The 23,041-nt window shown below is 42.3% G+C and overlaps 1 protein-coding gene across 5 annotated transcripts in view; it reads left to right on the top strand.

Annotated features, from left to right (window-relative positions):
* Positions 1-23,041, top strand: part of SAMD12 (sterile alpha motif domain containing 12) — a 406,813-nt gene that overhangs the window by 203,380 nt on the left and 180,392 nt on the right. The window lies entirely within an intron of this gene.

The raw sequence follows: 23,041 nt of genomic DNA, 5'->3' as shown, positions 1-23,041 counted from the left end.
AAAATACTGGCATTTCCTTCTGTTGCAAATAATTCTGTAGTTGAGACCGTTCATTTTTAAGGGCTTCCCTTTTTATCCCAGTCATTTGTTTACTTCCTGAATATGGTATCCTTGTCTCTATTGAAGTTTAATTATTTACTGATTAACTAAATAATTTGTAATTTATTATAAATTGCTCATTTACAAATCATTCATTACCTACTAATTCTTCAATTATCTTTAAATTAGTGCTCATTAATTTACTCAATAAACATTTGCTGAGCAATGACTAGATGGCCGGCGCTGGCAGAACGGAGATACAGCCCGGAGAAGGGAGGCAGGCTCCTTCTCTAAAGAAGGAACTCCCGGTGGCTCTCAGGACACCGGTTTTCTTTAGTGCATACACACGTGTTCACAGCCTCTCTTTGTTAACCTCATTCTGTTTAGCCACTTTTATTTTATTTTATTCTTTTCCAAGTAAGAGAAGGGGAGATAGAGAGACAGACTCCCATATGTTCCCCGACCAGGATCCACCCGGTAACCCCCATTGGGGGCCATGCTTGCAACCAAGCTATTTTTAGTACGTGAGGTGGAGGTTCCACAGAGCCATGCTTAGCGCCTGGGGCTGATGTGCTCAAACTGATCTAGTCATGTGTTTAGCCCCGTTAAAAAATAAATCCAAAAATGAATGCAATGTAGAGACTTTAACCTGCTACAAATTTTTTCCAAGATCAATCAAATAAAAAAAAAAAAAGCCTTTGGATGATCTGAACGCTGAGAAATCAAACTGCACAACGTTAATTGAATATGTATATTACTCATCAGATACATAGAGATGCTAAGTGTTTGAGGGGTGAAAGGAGAGAGGTGGCTAGAGATACTGGGGACACGCGAGCTTGGGGGGGGTTCAGTGGGGCTTGAGGACTGTCCTGAGGGTCTCTCCTGCTGACTGCCCTGGGCAGTACTGCTCAGGCTAATCCAGCCCAAAGGAACGAAAGTGCGCACCGCTGGGTGGTTCGGTTGGCGCGTAGGACGATTTCTTCCATCTGGAATTTTGGCAACTGTAACATGCCTTTCAACAGACTAAATGTTATTTTAGATGAAACCAAGTCTTTGTTATTTGATTCTGCCCAAGTTTAAAGGTGTTTCTTGATTTCCGCTGACTCCCTGGGGCATGTTAGAGATAGACTAACTAAAAGTGCAATATCATCGACTATCCTTTGCCAGAATTTGAGTAACATGCCCTACAAAGAAAAAAGAAGTCAATGCCTCTTGGCCTAAATTATTTTCCTGGTCTCATTAACTTTCTATAATGATGATTAATAATGATAGCTAATATTGTTAATAATAATAATAATAATAATAATAATAATATAAGCTCGTCACTTCACACATTTTCTCCGTGTCTTTCCCTACATCCACACTTGATGCCACCCTACGGTGGTGTAAATGGATACAACAGGTAACAGAGTGACGCCCCTTTGGGAGGAGCTAGTAAACTGTTATTGGAACCGAGCCTCGGACCCGAACAAAAGAAAACCCTGTTCGCCTTCTCTAATACTGAGCATCCCTGTCTGTTCTTCACTGTGCCGAGAGCAATGTCTCCAAAACAGGAGAGCCGCACTGGACAAATGGTCATTTTGAGACGGCTTTCACAGCTGATCCACTGGGGTCCCCTGAGGCCTCGGGCACGGCTGGGGCTGGTCCGATGAAGCCCTCTCCAGTTGTAGCACAAACCGGGCAGATGCCGACCTGTCAGTTGTCACTGCTGCATGCGGAATGTGCCCCGGAGGTTTGCTTATTTGACTTAGGCGGGCAGACTGGATAGCTCATTCCTCAGACAGACTCGAAGGAGCCGTTTATCCTTCGGGAGAATGGCTGCTGAAGACCCTAGACTGGATGAGAATGAAACCTCCGGATTCTTTCACGGCCTCAGTGAGGGGCAGCTTTGTCGTATGTTCATCTTGAACCCCAAGCAGAATCTCCAAATTCTCAAGTCAACCAAAAGATTTTTTTTTCAGTTAATTGTAACCTTTTGTGTAGCAGTCTACAGACAAAAAGGTAATACCTTAGAACACAATTAGCTTTTATTTTTTTAATAATGTTTTTTTTCTGAAGTTAGTCAAAAGAGATGTCATGGCAGTAGTAGGGTAAACATGGCGGTAGGGTCTATTACATGTCGTATTTCACGTTAGAGGTGCCAGTTAAATAATAAAATATGTTGTATGGAGGCATAAAAAGAAAACACCTGTAAAATGGTCTTTGACAGAAATGTTTGTGAAGGGTACATTTTCTTTGTCCTTAAGGAGTGCTTCGCCTTTTCTCCTTGAAGTTCAAGAGCTGCCCCTGTAATTTTTCAGTGGAGTGTTGCAGTTCTCCGGAGCTCCTCAAGGGGGAGCTTTCACACAACTAACTGTAGTGTACTCACCTCTCGCGTTGGGCTGACTTTCCAGTGGGTAGGTACCTCGTTATCCATCCATTTCAGTCCTGGTAGGATTTTCCCTTAAGGTGTGCAAGGTTTGCTGTTTTAATTGATGTAAGGGAGGTGACAGGCGGCCAATTGCAATCCTTTGAAAAATTCTATCACGTTGTATTTAGATGTAAATTACTCAGCTTCAATGTTAGGTGTCTCACTGTATGTAAGGGGCATGGTCAGTCTGGCCAGTATCCCCACTAGGTCAAGAAAGCACAGGCAATTGGGCCTTAGACATTTATAATTTATAATCTATAATCAGAACATCTTTGTGAATAGATTTATTCAAACCTACCATACTATACTGCCACAGAAGCAAGACCAGTGTTTCATGAGTAGAATGAAAGGGATTGCTCTCATCCTTCAGGAGGCCTGGAGGTGCTCCCCAGCCCAACTCCAAACCCTGTCTCTTCGATGCAAAGCTCTTTCACTGTGACTGCATATTTATCTTCATTCTCAATGACTGGGTGTAAGTCCTATTTAGGCTCCTTTTTCAAAAGAGGAAAGATAAATTAATAACTGTATGTAACCTTCCTTGCAGTTGAAATTGGGTATAAAGAAGACATTTATTTTTTCCAACAAGTGATGAAAAGTTATTTCTCTTTGCTCTTTTTTACTTTTAAGAAAAAATTCAGATATAGTATATTGTCACTAACGTGATTTTTGGCAGGCGATTATTTGCTCTAATTCAACCTCCCAATTATCTCAGAGGTAATTTCCCTGGAGAAAAAGTTGAAACAAAGAGAAAATGCAGAATAACATTTTTCTTTGTGATTCTTGGAAGTATAGTGCCCTTTCATGAGAAATACAATCTTTTAAAAGAATTTGATTCTTCTGTTTTAATTCTAAATATAGTGGGAGGATTCCTGTGGAATATAAATATTTGCAAACCTTTTATGTAAGCATGCTTTAACCAAACACCTGGTGACTGTTGCACAGTTTATTAATGACTTGCAAAACCTCCAAGTTGGGAAATACAGCTATGCCATTATGATCAGTCATTTGGCAGATAGTCAAGCCTAGCAGCAAGTGTTTAATACCTTTTTACCCATAAAGACTCTGAATCACTGAAAACATCTAAGATTTCAGCAGATTTCCCTCCTACCCCCTGACCCTGCACCAAATTGCTTAATTATATTCCATAAATGGTTCTATTATTCTTTCAAATTTGAAGTAATAGAAAATGACTGCAAGCCATGTCATAAAATGTGTACTCTGACATTTCTACGTGTCTAAGACGCTTTCAAAAGCTATGTTGCAATCTTTGCTCTCTTCCTCTATTTATTTAACACATATTACATGCATGAAACTGGGCTGCACACTACAGGGGCTGGGATGAAGGGTGGAAGCAGTTTGAGACAAGGTACCACCCTTCAGAGTTCTTAAACTGTAAATAAGGAGAAATGAAACAGAAAAGTAAGTTAAGTAGCATCTCGGAGCAACACAGCTCATTATTAAGAAGTGGTTCAGAAAGGAAAATCTGCAGGAATCACAGGAAAGCCATTGTGGGATAGAGTGACCTTGGCTAATGCTAGGGTCCCAGGGTTTAAATTAAGCTGTTAAGAATATGCAGGAATGGGAGAGTCGAGAAAGAGGGCAAAGGGCATTCTGGAAGGATAGGGTAAAAAAAAAATGGCAGGTTGACTGTGCCAAGTGGTGTAGGTGCTGTGCACCAAACTGCATAATTAGAAACAACAAGTTTTTATCAGGGAAGTACCTTGAAATAAAAGCTCTCGTTGCATTGATTATGCTACTAAAGGTACCCAGCAATGCACATACTCACCCTCCAAATGAGTGACATAAAGCAATCAATATTGAGCTCTAAAGAGCACAACCTGGTGCTTCAGGCCAGATTTGGAGAGTGGTCCTTTGGTCTTGCCTGGACACATTCACGTACCTGTGAGCCAGTGGCTGTTCATTTGCATAGGACAGACTTGACCAGGATGACAGGCACAGCTGGGACCTGTGGCCAGCTGCATGTCTCTCACCTGCCGGCAGCCTCGCCCAGGAATGTCTTTTCAATGGTGCAGGTGCAAGAGAGCTCCAGTCGTGCGAGTGCTGTCCATCTGCTGTGTCACGTGTGCTAACCTTCCGTATACCAAAGCCAGTCACGTGGCTGGGTCCACAGCACCACCCCACCACTGCATGTGTCCTTCACATACATGGGGAACTGCTCCCATTATCTACTGCTGCTTAACAAAATACTCCAACACTTGGTTGCTTAATTATACCTCATAGAGTCTGTGGGTCCAGAATTCAGGAAGGGCTTGGCTGAGCTGTTCTTTGGATTCTCGTGACATCGGTGGTACTCAGATGAGAGAAGGATGGTCCGAGACGGCTCCACTCTGCTGTCTGCTGTCTTGGCTGCAAGCCTGGGCTCAGCTGGAGTACCAAAAAGAGTGACTGTACTCAGCTCCAGCTTGATGAGGTCGTAGGGTAACCAAAATCCTTACAGATGGAGGCTCTTCCCAGAGCCAGCCTTCCAAAAGGTCTAGGCCCGTGATGGCGAACCTTTTTATAAAAACTGTCCACTTTTGCAGTGCTGGTCAACCTGGTCCCTCCTGCCCACTAGTGGGCGTTCCAGCTTTCATGGTGGGCCAATCAACCTAAATGTTGGATCAAGTATTGGTTAACCTTAATTGACAATAACCCATATTAATTCTGAAATATTGCCAGGGCCATATTAGCAGTTCCATAATAAGGGTTCAGTATTGCTCCCTGTGAACGATTCCCTGTGTTTCTTATCTTCATCTTCTAGGTAAAGGTCAGTACATATTTTCTATAAAGGCCCAGACAGTACATATTTAGTCTTTGCCACATATAGTCTGTTAAATTTTATTTTTTTTTAGTAATCTTTTCAGAATGTAAAAACATTCTTAGCTCATTGGCCACCACCTAAATTTGGGGCATAGGCCACTACATAAATTTGCCATCTCTTGCTGTATGTATAATTCTGTTATTACCCTTTGGGTCATTTTTTTTATCCCACTTAAATAGCTTATGTTTACAGCTGAGTAGTCAATCCCAGCTTGTTTTCAGCTCATAGAATTTTAAGAGGGCAAAGCGCTCTTTTTATTTGACTGTTTTAGTCCTAGCTGGCAGTGTATTTTGCCAGTACAGTTCTCTTATAAACTGCGAGGGTTTTCTAGAAACCTTATTAGAATTCACTCTATTAGGTAAAATTCACATACATTCAAGTCTTTAAAACATGGCCTTCTCTATCTGGAACCCCCAGTGGGGACCGCCAGGGGACAATGTCCATAAGATTTTTAGAAGCCCTGTTGTTTAACAAAGAGCATTTACTATGCACACTCCTAAGAGCCTTCTGAGGCTCGCTTGTTGTTGTTGTTGTTTCGCTTTATTAAAATGATCTATAATACAGCACCTCAAATACTTTGAGGAATTAAAAAGTGGCTTTAGAGCCACACCCTGGATTCATATTGACCGTTGAGACAACACCTTCCTCACAACATCCTAGATTTGATCTTTGCCTCTGTACCCTTTCTTACTTTTCTGATAATGTTCTGCTAAGAGACACTGGAGCTGAGAAGTAGTTTTATTTATTAACTAAACAAGTCTGCCTTCTTTGTATTTTCTCTAAAATCTGCTTGAGACAGCATAGTTCCCTTTTTTAGCTCATCTCCTATTATCTATAACTTATGAAACTCAGTTAAAAGAAACCAATTGAGACTTTTGATATTTTATGGGGAAATTTTCTTAGCTGGGATCTTTGGTTTATTAGTACATTTTAGGTTTTACAAAATGTTAAAGACATTGGGTTTCCTAAAATTTCCACCACTATGTGAGAAGGGCCTTCTTTCCTTCAACTTCCAACAACATTTTCCTCACTTTCTGATGGCAACCCGGTGCTTGCCTCACTGAAAGCTTCTTCTTGGTCCTTCTGTCTGTTGCCCACCACCTATTCTCAGAGTCAATGAAAATACTTTTTGTGATGTTAGCTCCTTACCTCCGGTAACAAGTTTTGTTACAATTATATATTGCTGCATATCAAAGAACCCCCCAATTTTTTTGGCCTTAAAAATAGAGGCACTTCATCTTATATCATTATTTTATGTTTTAGGAATTTGGGCAAGGCTCTGCTGGGTGACTCTTCTGTACCTTGTAATGTTAATTGAGGTCACTCACTGATATTCACCTGGTCCAGAAGGTCCACAAAGGCATCACTTACATCTATAGCTCAGAAGATTCAACGCAGCAGAACCATTCACCTACATGTGGCTTCTTCAACGTGGCTGTCTTAGGGTGTTTGAACTTTTTACATGACAGATATCTTCGTCCATAGAATGGCAAGGATCCCAAGTGCCAGAAAAAATGATGAATGGCTTTTACTGACCACAAAGTCAGCTGGTCAAAACTGATACAAACCCACCCAGATGCAAGGGGAGAGGACATAGCCCCTTACTTCTCAATGAAAGGAGTGTTAACATATTCAAGTTCATATTTTAAAACTACCACATGGAACATTAATGCAAGGAATATTTCATATAAGACATTTTTCATAGTCCTTGTGGAATATTTAGACTTGACCTTGAACTGTTCAAACTCCTTTGTATTCAGTCAGATTCATCACCACTCTCTCTCTTTCTTTTGATCTTCATTTCCCATACTGGCTTCCACACATTTTCAATTTCCTCACTACACACCCCCATGTAAAACACTTTTGAATGTGTGTTCCCAATATATGTAAAGACTCTTGTATGTACAGTTAATAAATAAATAGCCTGACGATCATGCTCATTAGAAAATAAAAATGAATGTGATCAAAAAAATTATTCTTATATATCTTGCTAATCAAAACAGAAATATCATATTTAAGATAACATTCAGAGTTAGCCTGACCAGGCGGTGGCGCAGTGGATAGAGTGTCAGACTGGGATGTGGAGGACCCAGGTTCGAGACCCCAAGGTCGCCAGCTTGAGCGCAGGCTCATCTGTTTTGAGCAAACCTCACCAGCTTGAACCCAAGGTCGCTGGCTTGAGCAAGGGGTTACTCCGTCTGCTGAAGGCCCACAGTCAAGGCACATATGAGAAAGCAGTCAATGAACAACTAAGGTGTTACAACGAAAAACTGATGATTAATGCTTTTCATCTCTCTCTCTGTTCCTGTCTGTCTGTCCCTATCTATCCCTCTCTCTGACTCTCTGTCTCTGTAAAAAAAAAAAAAAAAAATTCAGAGTTAATAATACTGAATATAAAATACATATTTAAATTAGCCTTTTCTGATAATTATTAAGCCAGGGGCCATTTTCATGTCAAAATAGTATACTAGTGTTGCTTCCGCCTTGTGGCGTAGCTAATGAAATGTTTTTTATTTGTGTAAAAAGTGCCAATTTCACAGTTTTACTATGTAGTTTTCAAGAGCTATTTTGATTTTCGTGTCTATTTTATATGTCCGTTAAGTTTAAAACTCAGTGTTGTCAAGACGACTCTATTTAACCAGGCAGTTATAGATAGTGGATGAACCGGGACATTGGTCAGACTCTATGAGTTTGGGCAACACTGCTATCCATCAGGCCTATGGAAATCTCCCTTTTCTCTTCGAACTACTTCAGGTACCCCATGAAATTTAAACCAGTGGGGTTTTATTATTTTAGATTTTTAAAAATATGACTATAGAGCCTAACATTTTCTTGCCATACCCTATTGAGTCATCTGGCACACGTGTAGGGTACAGACACACCATAATGAAAGCAGCTGACATAGAGGACCTTCAATTAATATATGTTGCGTTACTAATAATTTTTTTTTAGTCTGACCCAAAGTAGGCAGCAGATATTTGTTTAATGAAGAGTGAAATTGCTATATCTATGACAAAAAGAAAATTGCAGAAATCTCTCTCGTTCTCATCAACTCATCTCCTCAATGATCTAGTCAAAACATTGTGGAAAATTAGAACTTATTTTTCTATAAAATGCATTCCCACTGCAGGCTGATTTGAAAAGTTAACTGTCTTTATCAGTGAAGAGTAACAATTTTTCCTCCCCTTCACACCCTTTCCATTTGTAATTTCACCTCTATGTGTTGGGTTTTACATTTCATTACAGCCTCTTAAATCATTTAATTTTCTTTAACAATTAGCTGAGTTTGCAGCATGAGTATCTTTTCTGTTCTTTTTAACGGCAGGACTAAGGCATATGGTGTTGAAAATCCTTGCTCATGGCCGCATGGAATAGCAGTAACCATGCTAGGATTACATTTAAACTTTTATACTCAGCGGCTTTACCTATGCTCCTTAGAGCCTCAATGGTCATTTGATCTTTGCTTGAAATAAAAGAATTCTTGACGATTAAATAAGTCGACTTTCTTTTAAAATAGAAAATAAGGGAGCTTTCAAAACTAAAAGCAGTTAGCATGACAAATTCAGGAAGAGTGGTATTTTATGGACTAGAGTTGCTACAAAATAACATTAAATTGGAAAAACCAAGGTAGCAGACTACTTTGATTCTTCCAGACTCCTTTTTAGGAAGGTGGAAAGTGAAAACCTATCTACATTCATCCCAAAGCAGTCTGTTGGTTGGTGTTAGAGCAGATTTAAGAGTTCTCTTCGGCCAACCGAGGTACGTCTGCAAAGCAGAACACGTTGAAGTGGTGTTGGGTGGTGGTTGGACAAGGAGGGTAGGATACTGGGCAGTTTGGAATAACAGCAGTGCAGAGTTGAGAAGAGATTCAGAGAAAGAACTCAGGGGAGGATGCAGACCATGACCTATACCTTATAGTGGCAATAGTCCTCACACGGGTTTTACTTCTGTCCAGGACTCTGTAGGTTACGAAGGCAGATGGTTGGTGTGATCTTTTGACAGTTAGCTAGTCTTTTGCAACCTACGTACAGGGACGCTGAATTTGAGAATTTTGTCAAGGGAATCTGGTTTGCAGTTAAATGCAGAATTGGAGTGAGAGATGGACCTCACATGGGAATTTATAGACATGGGTTTAAAGGAAGGGACAGGCACTTGAGTGCGCTTCAGGTTGAAGTTGGAGTGAGAGAACAGCTGGGCAGACAGGAGGTTGGTGATGAAGTTTAAACTTGAAGTGCTCAAATGATTTCACAGGGATGCCCAAGTCTAGAGTGTTTCTATGAGCTGGGTGATTACAGGAGTGTCGTGGAAGGATAATAGATTCACTGGGATGGTAGAGAGTAGGATTCGCAGTGAGCCTGGGCTCCAGGTGCCATATTCCTCAAGGGATGTGGGTGAATGGCCGAGAAGATGGACAAGGACCCGAGAGGTAAAGATGCACGTGGAGGACGGCGGGGACATCCAAGGCGAAGGGTGTCTCTCATAAGAATAGACTGATCATCTGGAAGCAGCGACAGAAAACGGTTTCCAACAATCACCACGGACCTACTTCCCCGTCTGTCCCTCTGGGGACATCTGTCAAGGGGGCACGGAAGAGAACATCACTAGTTGGTTATTTTTAAAAGAATGAAAATACCAAAATGAGTTTGAAATTTTTTACCCATGCCTTGTCTTTCCTAGTTTAATGAATGCAAAATATTTTCCCCTCTGAGTTAATGATTTTGTGATTTATTTTCATTTAAGAATGCATAGTGTTTATTTTAACCCAATTGTCTCATAAGAAATATTGGACCCAGCTCATTTTAGGGAAGGCTCTGTGTAGTTTTCTTCTTTAAGACTCTTTTTCTGGTCAGAGGGAAATACTTAAATCTGCTTGAGCCCCGCTTCTGTAATCCAGTGAAACCAACATTCTCCAGCCTCCTGACGTTATTGAATCTCATTGTGTTTATCCATGGAAAATATTTTTATGACTGATCATAGAATGCCAAATGAATATCAGCAAGATTTTCCTTGCTCTCTATTCACACATATGATTTCCATTGCTTGTTAATATTTATTAACAGGAAATATTTTTTTCATCAAGACTTCTTCCACAATCTGTGTCCGTGAAAGCTGAGAAGGAACATAATAAAACCTGTGAAGGTATTAGTGGCAAGGACTGAAACACATTCAGACTTGTTTTCCAGATTTTCAAGTTCTAGGACAAAGTGGTTTTTCTTTCTTTCTTCTTACTTTCCTCCCACTCTCCCTTCCTTCTTTTCTTTTCTTTTTTTCTTTTCTATTTTCTTTCCTTCCTTCTTTTTTCCTTTTTTCTGGTGTAGTTTACATGAGTAAAGAACACAGACCTCAGGCCCTGGCCAGTTGGCTCAGAGGTAGAGCGTCGGCCTGGCATGCAAGAGTCCCAGGTTCAATTCCTGGCCAGGGCACACAGGAGAAGTGCCCATCTGCTTCTCCACCCCTCCCCCTCTCCTTCCTCTCTGTCTCTCTCTTTCCCTCTGGCAGCTGAGGTTCCATTGGAGCAAAGATGGCCCGGGTGCTGAGGATGGCTCTATGGCCTCTGCCTCAGGCGCTAGAGTGGCTCTAGTTCAACAGAGCATCGCCCCCTGGTGGGCAGAGCATCGCCCTCTGGTGGGCGTGCCAGGTGGATCCCGGTCGGGTGCATGCGGGAGTCTGTCTGACTGCCTCCCTGTTTCCAACTTCAGAAAAAAATAAAAATTAAAAAAAAAAAGAACACAGACCTCAAATGTACAGCTACGGAATTTTTACATATGCGCATGCACTCATGCAGCCCTCTTAGCTCACTAGAACATTTCTATCTTCTCAGCAGCGTCCCTTGTGCCTTCCCCCCACTGATTATCTTCAGAGTGAACCAGTGTTCTGACTTCTGCCACCATAGATTGGATTCATTTATTATTTTTAAAAATGATTTTGTGCTTAGCTTTTTCCACTCAAGATTTTCTCTGTGAGATTCATCCATACTGTCAAGTATAACTGTGGTCTGTGGTTATTCATTGTTAAATAATATTTCATTGGGTTAATATATCCTTAACTGTAACATTCCATTGCTGAAGCACATTGAATGATTTCCAGTTTGGGGCTGGTTTGAATAACGCTGCTAAGCACGTTCTTATACATGTCTTTTGGTGGAAAGAAGCACTCATTTCCATAATCAGGAATGAAATTGCTGAGCCCTCTGTATATTTAGCTTAATAGATACTGCAAAGTTTTCAAAAGTGATTGTTCCAGCTTACACACTTGTTCATGATAATTCACATTCTTACACATCCTTGTCAATACTTGGTATTGTCAGTGTTTAATTTTAGCCATTATAAGAACAGTTTATTCTTGACCTGAAATAAGACAATTTTAAGATAAAAGAAAGAAAGTATGGGTTCAGGCAGAAGCCATTAATCTTACAGAATTTATTGGAGTGCCACAAGTAGAAAACAGTAAGGCATTTGTTGAGCTGATATTTCTTTAAATACAATCACCATAGCACCTGCCTCAGCCTCACTCAGGTAAGAATACATCATCCCAACCTCATCCCAAATCCACCAAATCAGAATTCCTGTTACTGAATTCTGCGTACATACCAAACGTCCCTGGTAATTCTTTTGAACGTTAAAAGTGTGTATGCACACCGCTATGAACATATTTGAATGACAGAAACTTCAAATGGCAACAAAAAAACCATCAGGTTAAAAATTACTGTATTTCCAGGCTAACTATTAAGGGACTCCTAAATCAAGAAAGACTGCAAATACCTCAGCCATCTTCGGTATCAGATGGAATCCCAGAAGGAAAAGAAACAGAAAATACGGCTAAGAGAATATTTGAACTTTCTTTGGAAGGCCAGGACTTTTCCAAAATTAGGGCAGGCACCAAACCACAGATCCAAGAAGATCAGAGAACACCAAGTTGCATTGATACCAAAACTTGATCAGTCACAGAAATGAAACACAGCACACCCAGCCTGTCATGTTGCAGAAGACCGAATGCAGCATCCTGTCTAAGTTCCAGAGACATGGCCACATTGTGGTCATCAGTCACTGAGTTCCGAGTTACGAGTTCTTCCTTTAAGAGGATGCGCTCTTGTTCCTCTCTCTTGCCAGCACTTCTCCTCCTGATTTGTTTCTCGTGGTGCACTTTATTGTATCATATACATAGTGGTAAGCCTGTCAGCTGTCAGTCTCTAGAGTTGACCTGTGTACAGTCAGTAGCCTTCCTCATGACAACCTTATTATATAAATAGTACTATTATTGTTCTTTTTCTTAACACAGGTAGACACTGAGGAGACAGGAACTTAAAATACTGTTCAAATTTACTAAGCAAATAAGTGAAACAGCTAGAATTTAAACCTAGGCAATCTGACTCTAAAACCCCTACTTTTTTTTTCCTCTTTTATATTAAAATACAATTGGCAAATAAAAATTGTATATATTGAAGGTCTATGATGCGGTTTTGATATATATATAGATGGTGAGGAAAAAAAATATCCTAATATCCTACTCTTAACCATTCTGTTATATTGTCTCAATTTAAAAAAAGCACACAGCCTGACCGGGCGGTGGTGCAGTGGATAGAGCGTCAGACTGGGATGTGGAAGACCCAGGTTTGAGATCCCAAGGTCACCAGCTTGAGCACAGGCTCATCTGGTTTGAGCAAAGCTCACCAGCTTGGACCCAAGGTCGCTGGCTCGAGCAAGGGGTTACTCCATCTGCTGAAGGCCCGCGGTCAAGGCACATATGAGAAAGCAATCAATGAACAACTAAGGTGTCACAACGAAAAACTGATGATTGATGCTTCTCATCTCTCTCTGTTCCTGTCTGTCTGTCTCTATCTATCCCTCTTTCTGACTCTCTCTCTGTCTCTGTAAAAAAAAAAACCAAAAAAAAAAAAAACAACCAAAAAAAACAAATAAAAAACACACACAAAGTTTATACAGTACATGTAACATTTATAAAAGTATAGCAGACCTTTTTCCTTATTTCCACAGCAAATTATAGCCCAGTTTGCTCAATAGTTTAGGACCCGTTTTATCTCTTCACCTTTGTTCTCATTATCCCCGGTTGCAACAGCGTCCTGGCTGAAGTGAACAGATCCCCTCGAATTGTCAGAGTGGTGCTGATGGAATTGCCAGGCGGGCCTGGAGACGCGGCATCCCCTTCCCCAGGCAGAGGCCTGCCCCCGTGTTTGTGTGGAGAGATGCCATAAATCAGGAGAGGAGCTTTGTATCTGGCTCCTGGCGCACGGTGCGGGGGTGGACTCCGGATGGGTTTTGATACATTTTAGAGATTACGCACCAGCCACTTCTTTTTACCCAATTTCACTGTGTTTCCTGGCAGGCTCCTCTTTCCTAAGTGGCTTGTAGGAACTAGTTACTAGTGTCAGATATTTTTTTCAATAAAGAAATACAATAAAAGATCAACCAGATTATGCCTTTACCAAGGATTTGTGGTATCAAAGGTCACACGGTGAAATGTGAAGATATGTCAAGATTTTGGGGTAATTCTGCTGACTGGGTAAATCCCAGCATCTGTTCCTGTATCGTTATCAGCCCAGAGGCCCTACACCCATACCTCCTCGCTCCCCGACACACACATTGGGAAGAATGTTTACTTCTCTTCGTGGCCGCGCAGATTTCTCGGGTCTTTGCATTCCATGGATGAAAGGTTGGGGTTTGACATACAATAACACCCTTCAGCCTTTGACCCCCTCTGGCTTCTCTGGCTGTGACAGGTTCCCTGGAACCCGCTCTCCCACCCCAAAAACTTGTCACCGTGACTCTCATGGATATCATACCTGACTTCCTCCCTATCTAGAGAACTTCTCGAGTAAGTTTTCTCTCCGTGGTGTTTCAGTTTCATTTCTTCATTCGCCTCTCCCCTGCATCCCACATATTTTTCGCTGATATTTTGATCTGTGAGGACTTGCCTTTGATTAAGCGCTCTGCTCCTAAGTGTTCTTTTTTCGTTTCTCCACTTTATCAAAAGATTATAGGCACCTCGGGTGACCCAGTATCTCTAGCATATTAAATCTGGGTGTCAAATGCGTGTACATTTATTTTTGATAGATGACCTAATAAGCCCCTTTCCATCTCTAATTTCAATGATTTTGTAGTACTGAATTATTTCTTTTTGTGGGCATACGATTTTCTTCTTCAGACTTCCCTGCGTTGCAGAGGTTTTAATAATCATATGCAGTGGGTTGTTTAGAATCTAATCTCGGAAACATGTTCCTTTTTCTTATGGGAAGACAAGGAAATGGAGCTCCATAAATCAGAATATTGAGCTTAAAACATAATTTGTAGGGAACAAATGCACGAATTGTAATTCACACTCAAGAAAAGCTTACTTTCTTCTTAAAAGTTGGATTGTGGATACATTTGTAAGTAACGGAAGGGCATTCTGGAAATGAAATTTCAAGGTTAAAGGTAGAAGTGCATTTAGTAGATAACTGAGCCATCCCAATATCTTCAGATGTTTTATGTTTGTGCTTGTGCGTGTGTGACCCCAGCAATGAACCTCATGGCTTAGCTCACTTAAAAGGCAAATTATCATAGAGTCTGACTTCTATGTCCTTATGAGTTTTTAATATTTTGTTATTTCAGGTAAAGCCCAAAGCTATAATAATCCGATCCAGAAAATATACAGGGCCTAGGGCAGAAAAAGAAACCTGAAACACTATGGCTTTATTATCAAAGAAAGTCTGAAAGAAATGTTATGAATTCAAATTTTCATCTCCGTCCCATTTCCCAATCACTCTGTGATTAAGGAAGAGCTCAAGGAATATTTAGTACAAATACTTACGTTCCTTTTAGTAGAAAGAAGATGCAAAAACAGTGTGGACGGCTTGGACAGGGGTGATGTGGCGTTGGGAGGGCACCCCAGAGTGATGGACATTTCATGTCCACGTAGAGATTGATGAGTTGAGACCTACCAATTTCATACAGTCATTTCTAAGGATGCTGTCATCTAATTCTTCAGTGTAGGCACATTTTGAAGCTATCCCTCACGGTAATAGTGAACTTGTAACATTTGACATATTTATGTAGAAGACTTCATTTAACCAATATAGTTTTCATTGAACTCAAGCTGTTGATGTTATGATAGCAATACATTTATCAGTTAGGAAATGTTTTTTTTGGCCTCCATTCGGTTTTTAGCGGCTAATCGGTATTCATTGGAAGCAGCCCTTCCCCTGACAGAGGCTGGCCCGGCTTTGGAGGGTGTGTGTTCTCACAGTCATGGTGCGGTGGGGTGTTTACTGGTTCACAGATTGGTGCTGCATGTCCCACTCCTCAGCGTGGAAGGGAGCGCGTTTCGATGGTAAAGGCAAGCTCACTTCACTTGTTGAGAACACGGCACTGTTACAAGAGGCAAAGGACAGCGTTATCTATTTCCCTAAAGCGTTGCTGTTTGTGGCCACGACCCACTTGTATTTCCAGGTGCCTCCTGATTTAAGAAGCCCGTCATACAAAACCTGAGTTTATAAAATAAAGGATCCGCCCTGGCCAGTTGGCTCAGTGGTAGAGCGTCAGCCTGGCGTGCGGGGGACCCGGGTTCAATTCCCGGCCAGGGCACACAGGAGAAGCGCCCATTTGCTTCTCCACCCCTCTCCCCTCCTTCCTCTCTGTCTCTCTCTTCCCCTCCCGCAGCCAAGGCTCCATTGGAGCAAAGATGGCCCGGGCGCTGGGGATGGCTCTTCGGCCTCTGCCCCAGGCGCTAGAGTAGCTCTGGTCGCGGCAGAGCGACGCCCCGGAGGGGCAGAGCATCGCCCCCTGGTGGGCAGAGCGTCACCCCTGGTGGGTGTGCCGGGTGGATCCCTGTCGGGCGCGTGCAGGAGTCTGTCTGACTGTCTCTCCCCGTTTCCAGTTTCAGAAAAATACCAAAATAAATAAATAAAATAAAATAAGGGATCCGTGAGTCTCATTTGGTTTTTGTCAAAATTCATAGGTGTTTTTTTTTTTTAAAGAACTTTGCTCAAATTAATATTTATGTGGTATAGTGATTAAAAATACAGGTTTTGAAGTCTGGTGGTCCTGGATTTGAGCGAAGGCATCAGCTCTTGAAGCTGGGAAGTCTTTGTCAGGAAGCAAATGTAAGTAATTGTACCTGTCTGTGAGAATGCAATGAGTTAATTTGTGCCAGGCATTTATCATAGTGCCTGGCATAGAGCTAGCCCTCAGTAAGAAAGGTGATACATAGGTGTTCGCACGTGTATGAAAATACACATGTATGCACATATCTGTATTTGTAAATTATATAGTGCTCAAATACAGTGTACTGTGATCACATACTGTTTTATGGAAATGAGGCACAGTTACAAAATCAATAAATGATATGCACTCAAAATTTTTAGCAACAGAATTATCTTACTATAATTATGTATTGCGGCGGTCATTATTAAAATTCATTTTCATTCCCTGCACACACATCTATGAAGGTAGGTGACCTAGAGGAATGCTGGGTGACACAGGGAAGCCACCTGGGATGTTTCCAAATCATTACAGGCAAAGCGTAGGGTTATGCCAGAGAATCAATTGGGTCCCCTTTGTCCAGTGAATCCATATCAGAGTTTTGGGTTCCCCAGAAAGTGGGCTCAGAGGAGATCTGAGAACGGGGCATTTATTGGGTGGTGCCCTCAGGTCCAACAACTATGGAGGGGATGAAAGAAACAGGACTGGGCAGGAAGAAATGTCGGGCTGTGGTTCTGGAGCTGAGATTGACCTGTGGAGCTGTCCCACGCGGGGCCAGGGGTCCTGGAGGGCTGGATCATTATACCTTCTCCTCCCCACCTTGTCCACCAGTCATTGGACACACGCTGTTCTCAGGAAGAGGGGCGTGACCTTGGACAAGGAGACTCTTTTCAGCTCTGATGAAAAGAAGGGTCAGTAGCTAAGAGCGGTGAGCGACAAGGCTCACTCACAGCATGTAGAAAGTTCTTTAGTCCTTAAGGAAGATCTAAGTGGCACAGCACAAAGTCCTCAGCAGTCAGTAGAACTGATTATCTGTGAACATTCATGTGGTCTAAGTTACCTGATCTCTAGTTTGCCCTGGTCTTTCTCCTTCTATTTTTTCCCTCTCTCCCACCCTTCCATAATTTATTGATGGTACTATGTGGCCAGTACTCTAATGAGGGGTAGAAATTTTTTTTTTTAAAGAGTTCTGTTCAGATGCAGAGAAGACACAGGCAGACAATGAATAGAGGAGATGAATTTTGTAATTGCAAAATAATAATTCAGAATTCTACTGTCTCTTGCTGTCTATGTGATCATAGTCATTCAAGTTCTCAAGCCTTGTTTTCTTCTTTTTAGAAACTAATATAAAATTGAACCTGTTCAGAGGGCTGTCCCAAAGAATAAAGAACAAGAAACTGTTCACAGTTACTCCTAGCTCTTTGTAATTCCCAATAAATTATTGATGTTTTTGTCATTGATAATGATGATGGTGTCAGAGGTTCATGGGTCCATTTACCTTTGTCTGTTGGATCAATCTAATCCGGGAGGAAAGTTCTGTGATCGAGTGACCTGAAGGGCTAGACTCTTCACGCTTCACGCTTGGAACACTCAAGGTTTTTACACCTCAGGGGCCTTACACTGCAAGGTGTGTTCTAGGGACTACTGTTTGCTAGGCTTCTCAGCATGTAGCACAAATGGACACTTCTCTTTCTTTCTTTCTTTCTTTTTTTTTTTTTTTTTTTTTTGGTGTGTGTGGCAGAGACAGTCAGAGAGAGGGATAGATAGGGACAGACAGACAGGAAAGGAGAGAGATGAGAAACATCAATTCTTCATTGCAGCACCTTAGTTGTTCATTGATTGATTTCTCATATGTGTCTTGACCGGGGAGCTACAGCAGACCGAGTAACCCCTTGCTCGAGCCAGCAACCTTGGGCTCAAGCTGGTGAGCTTTGCTCAAACCAGATGAACCCACGCTCAAGCTTGTGACCTCGGGATCTCGAACCTGGGTCTTCCACATCCCAGTCCGATGCTCTATCCACTGCGCCACCGCCTGGTCAGGCTACTTCTCTTTCTTGACCCACACTCCTTCTGACACTTCATTCTCCCAGACTCCTTTCAGTGTTTCCAGTCACTCATTAATGCCCCTGTTGGCCCCTTCTCCGTAAAATTTGCTAACTCAGTATTACCCATGTCAGCAGCTGCAGATTCTTTTATTTTTATTGCCCAAACCAGAAACACAGGGAACTTCCTTGAGATGCCCTTCTTTCATGCCTTAGATACCTAATCTGTCACCAATCCTTCTGACTCTCCATGCGCAGTACTTCCTCTCTACACATCTGCCCACCACTGCCTTCCTAGTAGAAGCCACCCTCTGTGGGATCAGCGAGAGTGCCAGCCTCCTAACTAGTCTCACAGCTGCCATGCCTAGACCCTCAGCTGAGATGAGTTAGTACAGGCAGCTAGAGAGAGAGAGGATTTTAGAATATAAATTGCCACCCTCACCAGTTGGCTCAGTGGTAGAGCATCGGCCCAGCATGTGGATGTCCCAGGTTCAATTTCTAGCCAGAGTACACAGGAGAAGCACCCATCGCTTCTCCACCCCTCCCCCTCTCACTTCTCTCTCTCTCTCTCTCTCTCTCTTTCTCTCTCTCTCTTTTCCCCTCCTGCAGTCCTGGCTCAAGTAAAGTGAGTGGGCCCTGGATGTTGAGGATGGCTCCATGGCCTCCACCTCAGGTGCTAAAAAATGGCTCTGGTTGCAATGGAGCAAGGGCCCCAGATGGGCAGAGCATCGCCCCCTAGTGGGCTTGCCAGTTGGATCCCAGTTGGGGTACATGTGGGAGTCTGTTTCTGCCTCCCCTCCTCTCACTAAAATTAAATATAGATAGATGATAGACAATAGATAGACAGATAGATAGATAGATAGATAGATAGATAGATAGATAGATAGATAGATATTGCCTCATGTCCCATTTGGAGTGAAAAACAAGATCCTTGATTTGCCTCCAAGACCAGAAGTGTTCTTGCCGCTGTCTGTTCCTTTGTCCCCACCATAGGCCGCTGGCCTCCACCCTGCCCACAGGACCACCTTCCTGGTCTTCTTGCTTTCCCTGAAAGCACTCTTCTACACAGATCATTTGTGTCTATGTGTTCTTCCTCAAAACTCACTCATCCCCCTCTTTACCTGTCTTTCTCGACTTTCAGAACTTAGCCTAATGGCTTCTTCCAATGTGTTCTCTCTGTATCTTTTTTTTTTTTTTTTTTTTCTTTTTTTCATTTTTCTGAAGCTGGAAACAGGGAGAGACAGTCAGACAGACTCCCGCATGCGCCCGACCGGGATCCACCCGGCACGCCCTCCATGGGGCGAGGCTCTGCCCACCAGGGGGCGATGCTCTGCCCATCCTGGGCGTCGCCATGTTGCGACCAGAGCCACTCTAGCTCCTGAGGCAGAGGCCACAGAGCCATCCCCAGCGCCCGGGCCATCTTTGCTCCAATGGAGCCTCGGCTGCGGGAGGGGAAGAGAGAGACAGAGAGGAAAGCGCGGCGGAGGGGTGGAGAAGCAAATGGGCGCTTCTCCTGTGTGCCCTGGCCGGGAATCGATCCCGGGTCCTCCGCATGTTCTCTCTGTATCTTGATCTAACTTGGGGTTTCCCTGTTTTTCTCAGGAAAAGCATTTTGTTCTTTTCCTTTATTGAAGTTATTTATTTGGGTATTTTTTTAATGCATAATTCCCTCACTACGTTGCAGCTCTAAGCACAGACCCTATGGATGGACTGTGTTCACTGCTTACACCTACCATCTCGCCTAATAGCTGGCATTGGAAGTTTATTGACTGATTGTTTATTGAGTGCTGCACTAATATATGCATAACCTTCCTACAGAGACAGCATGAATCAAATGTCCAGGTTCTAGTCTTTGCTCTGCCATTTGCCAGCCATGTGACATTGGGCAGGTCCCTTCACTTATCTGGGCCTATTTTCTTACCTTTAAAATGGGGATGATATCATTTCCTCTCCCTTTCTTCCAGGGTCATATAGTCATTCAGCAAAACTTTCCTAAACGTCTACCAATGGCTACGCACTGCAGTTCCGCAGTTAAATGAAACCCACTGTTTCTTCATAAAGAGCCCCAAATGGGGAAGGGGAGGCAGGTACCTGAACAAATTCATGCCTGTATTCTAGTGTACTGAGCATATATACAGAAGCCCAAACCAGACAGACCTTTTTGTAACCTTTATGTTTAATTTGAAAGAGCTGTATTGAGTCAAGTACTGTGCTAGACACTTGCAAATTTACTATCTAATTTAACTCTCACATAGAGAAGTGACTAAAATCACCGCAACTGTGGGACAGATGAGGAGGCTGCCACTCGGTAGCCTTACATAAGCTCCTCGAGCTCATGGCACTAGTGCGTGGAAGCACCGACTTCAAACCCCAGCAGTCTACTCCAAGTCCAGGCTGCTCTCCGGAGAGCAATGCATGATTAAAGTACTGTATAAGTTATTAATTACATGATTGCCACAAGAATGAATGAGCTAATAGTGAACTGAGGTATTTTATAGCCAAATCTAAGTCCAAAGAGAATATCATACTAAACAATCTCAATCTTTTCCTCTCTGTTCCTTTTATTCTCCCAAATTTCTCTGGGTCCATTTTATTATTATTATTTATGATCAATTATAGAAAGAGTCGAGTTTGATCATAGTGTAACTTTATTTGTGCCCACAGTGAACAAGTTTTTAGAACAATTTGAAAACCTGGGGGTTGGAGAACCCTTGCGTGTGGTGACATTTGGTCCCACACCACTGTCCTTAGTGTGTGGTTCTTAGAGAAAAACCAACAGCCATTGCTTTACTTTCTTCCCAAACAATTCTTGAAATGTCTTGTTGCAACTTAGAGTTCCATAGAGAAATCTCAGTTTGAGATGACTTTAAATATCTGAGCTACACATCCTCTCATGGTAGAATTATAAAAAGGAACATTAAGGACAGCTAAGTGACCTGAGCCATCAGACAGAGGTGGAGAATAAGAGTGGAGTGTACTCCATAGGCGTTGGTTGTATGTAAACATAAATTGTCTGAACCATATAGAATAGACATACTATACATCTCACATGTGGAAACATAGGTACCACATTGCACCTCAGACGGACTAGGGGCAAGTCTTCAGTTGTAGGACTCAGCATTATCATTCGTTGCTAACTTCTATCGAAAGCTTATTTTTTACATACCAGTGAGAGTGCTAAGTGCTTTTCATGTTTCATCTCGTTTAACCTTCACAAATACTCCTGGGACAGAGGTAGTTATCACACCCATTGCTAAGATGGGTAAATGCATTAGGTTAAGTTCCTTGCTTAGGGTATCATGACACATAATTAGCAGAGATGTGATTTGCACCCAAGTAGCTGACTGTGGGCATGCTCTTCTTCATCCTAATGGCATCTGTCCATGCTGTTGGTCTTCTAGCTCCCCCGGCCCCATGCTGGCAATCCTCTGACGAGATCTAACACGCATCACAGCATGAGCGCCCTCCCTTCTCCTCTGATGCTGTTCCTTCCTCCCTCCTCCTCCTCCAGTGTTATAATAAAGCTGTCAGCCATCGCCGTCTCTAATTCTACAGTCCTCAGCACCATTGCTAGTCTGCACTTCTAGATGGCTGTTGCAAACCTGTAAGTCTTTTTGCAAAGTCAAGGTATGGGCACTGCAGACATGGAAAAGCCTAGAAATTCAAATGTACCTGAAAATGAAACATGGGACTGTTACCCCTAGGGGTCTGCCACATTCTCTAAATTGGGTTTCTCTTAACAAAGCTTAGTTTGACACTGTCAGATATGATTTCACTGGCTTATTAGTATCCTGAGTATTGGAAATATATAAATGAAAGGTATATCTTACTTTAAGAACCTATTTTAATTCAAGTAAGGAAATAGACTTTCTTGCTACAAACTTACCCTTGATCTATAGGTTCAGGGATGACTTGCTGAAAATGTAAGATCTGAGCCAACACTGGGGCCCATCAGACAAGGAGAAAGACGTTAGAAGGCGGAACATTAGGGAGACTTAGATAAAGGAAACACTGAGGAGAATTTGTTTGTGGTGTTTATCTTATCCCAGCATAACTTTTAGTGATGTGACGTCAAATTTTGGACTTCGAGCTCAATGAGTTTATTTTTTCTCCCTTTTGAAGGACAGAGGGGGACATTTATGTAAACGCGCATTTTTAATGTCTCTTTAGCATTGAAAAAATGGCAAATATTGCCAGTCAATGTTTCTGGTCTTGGCTCCCTCAAATTCTTCTTACTTATAAGTTAACTATCACTACTTTTTTATTCCTGATGTCACTTAAATCTCACTTGAAGTACTAAGGGCTTTGAGACATTTTAAGACCAAATGCACGGACACTTTCACTTGTAGAACTGATTTCCAATTCCTGCCCTGCTACTGGCTGTTTGGTTCTTCATCTCCGGAGGTCAGTGTCCTCATCTTTAAGATGGAGATTGGAGAGCTTCCCGAACTGCTTTGTGTGTTGAACGGGACAATGGATGGGAAAGGGCCTGGCACATAGTAGGTGCTTTGCCAAGGGTAGGTTTTGCGTTGGTTTTCCTCCTCACCCACCTGGGTCCCATGAACCTCCCTTACGGAGGATGAGTCTGTCTCTTGGGTTAGCATTTTGAGACTCAGTTGAAAGTAAACTATACCAATTGTTCTCAACCAGGGGCAATTATGCCCTCAGTGAACATTTGGCAAAAATCTGGAGATGTTTTGATAGACGCAACGGGAGCAGGGGCTACTGGAATCGAGCAGGGAGAGGCCAGGGA

Source organism: Saccopteryx leptura, chromosome 3 (assembly GCF_036850995.1).
Source record: "Saccopteryx leptura isolate mSacLep1 chromosome 3, mSacLep1_pri_phased_curated, whole genome shotgun sequence".
NCBI classification, from domain to species: domain Eukaryota; kingdom Metazoa; phylum Chordata; class Mammalia; order Chiroptera; family Emballonuridae; genus Saccopteryx; species Saccopteryx leptura.
This window is presented reverse-complemented; position numbering and strand designations above follow the sequence as displayed.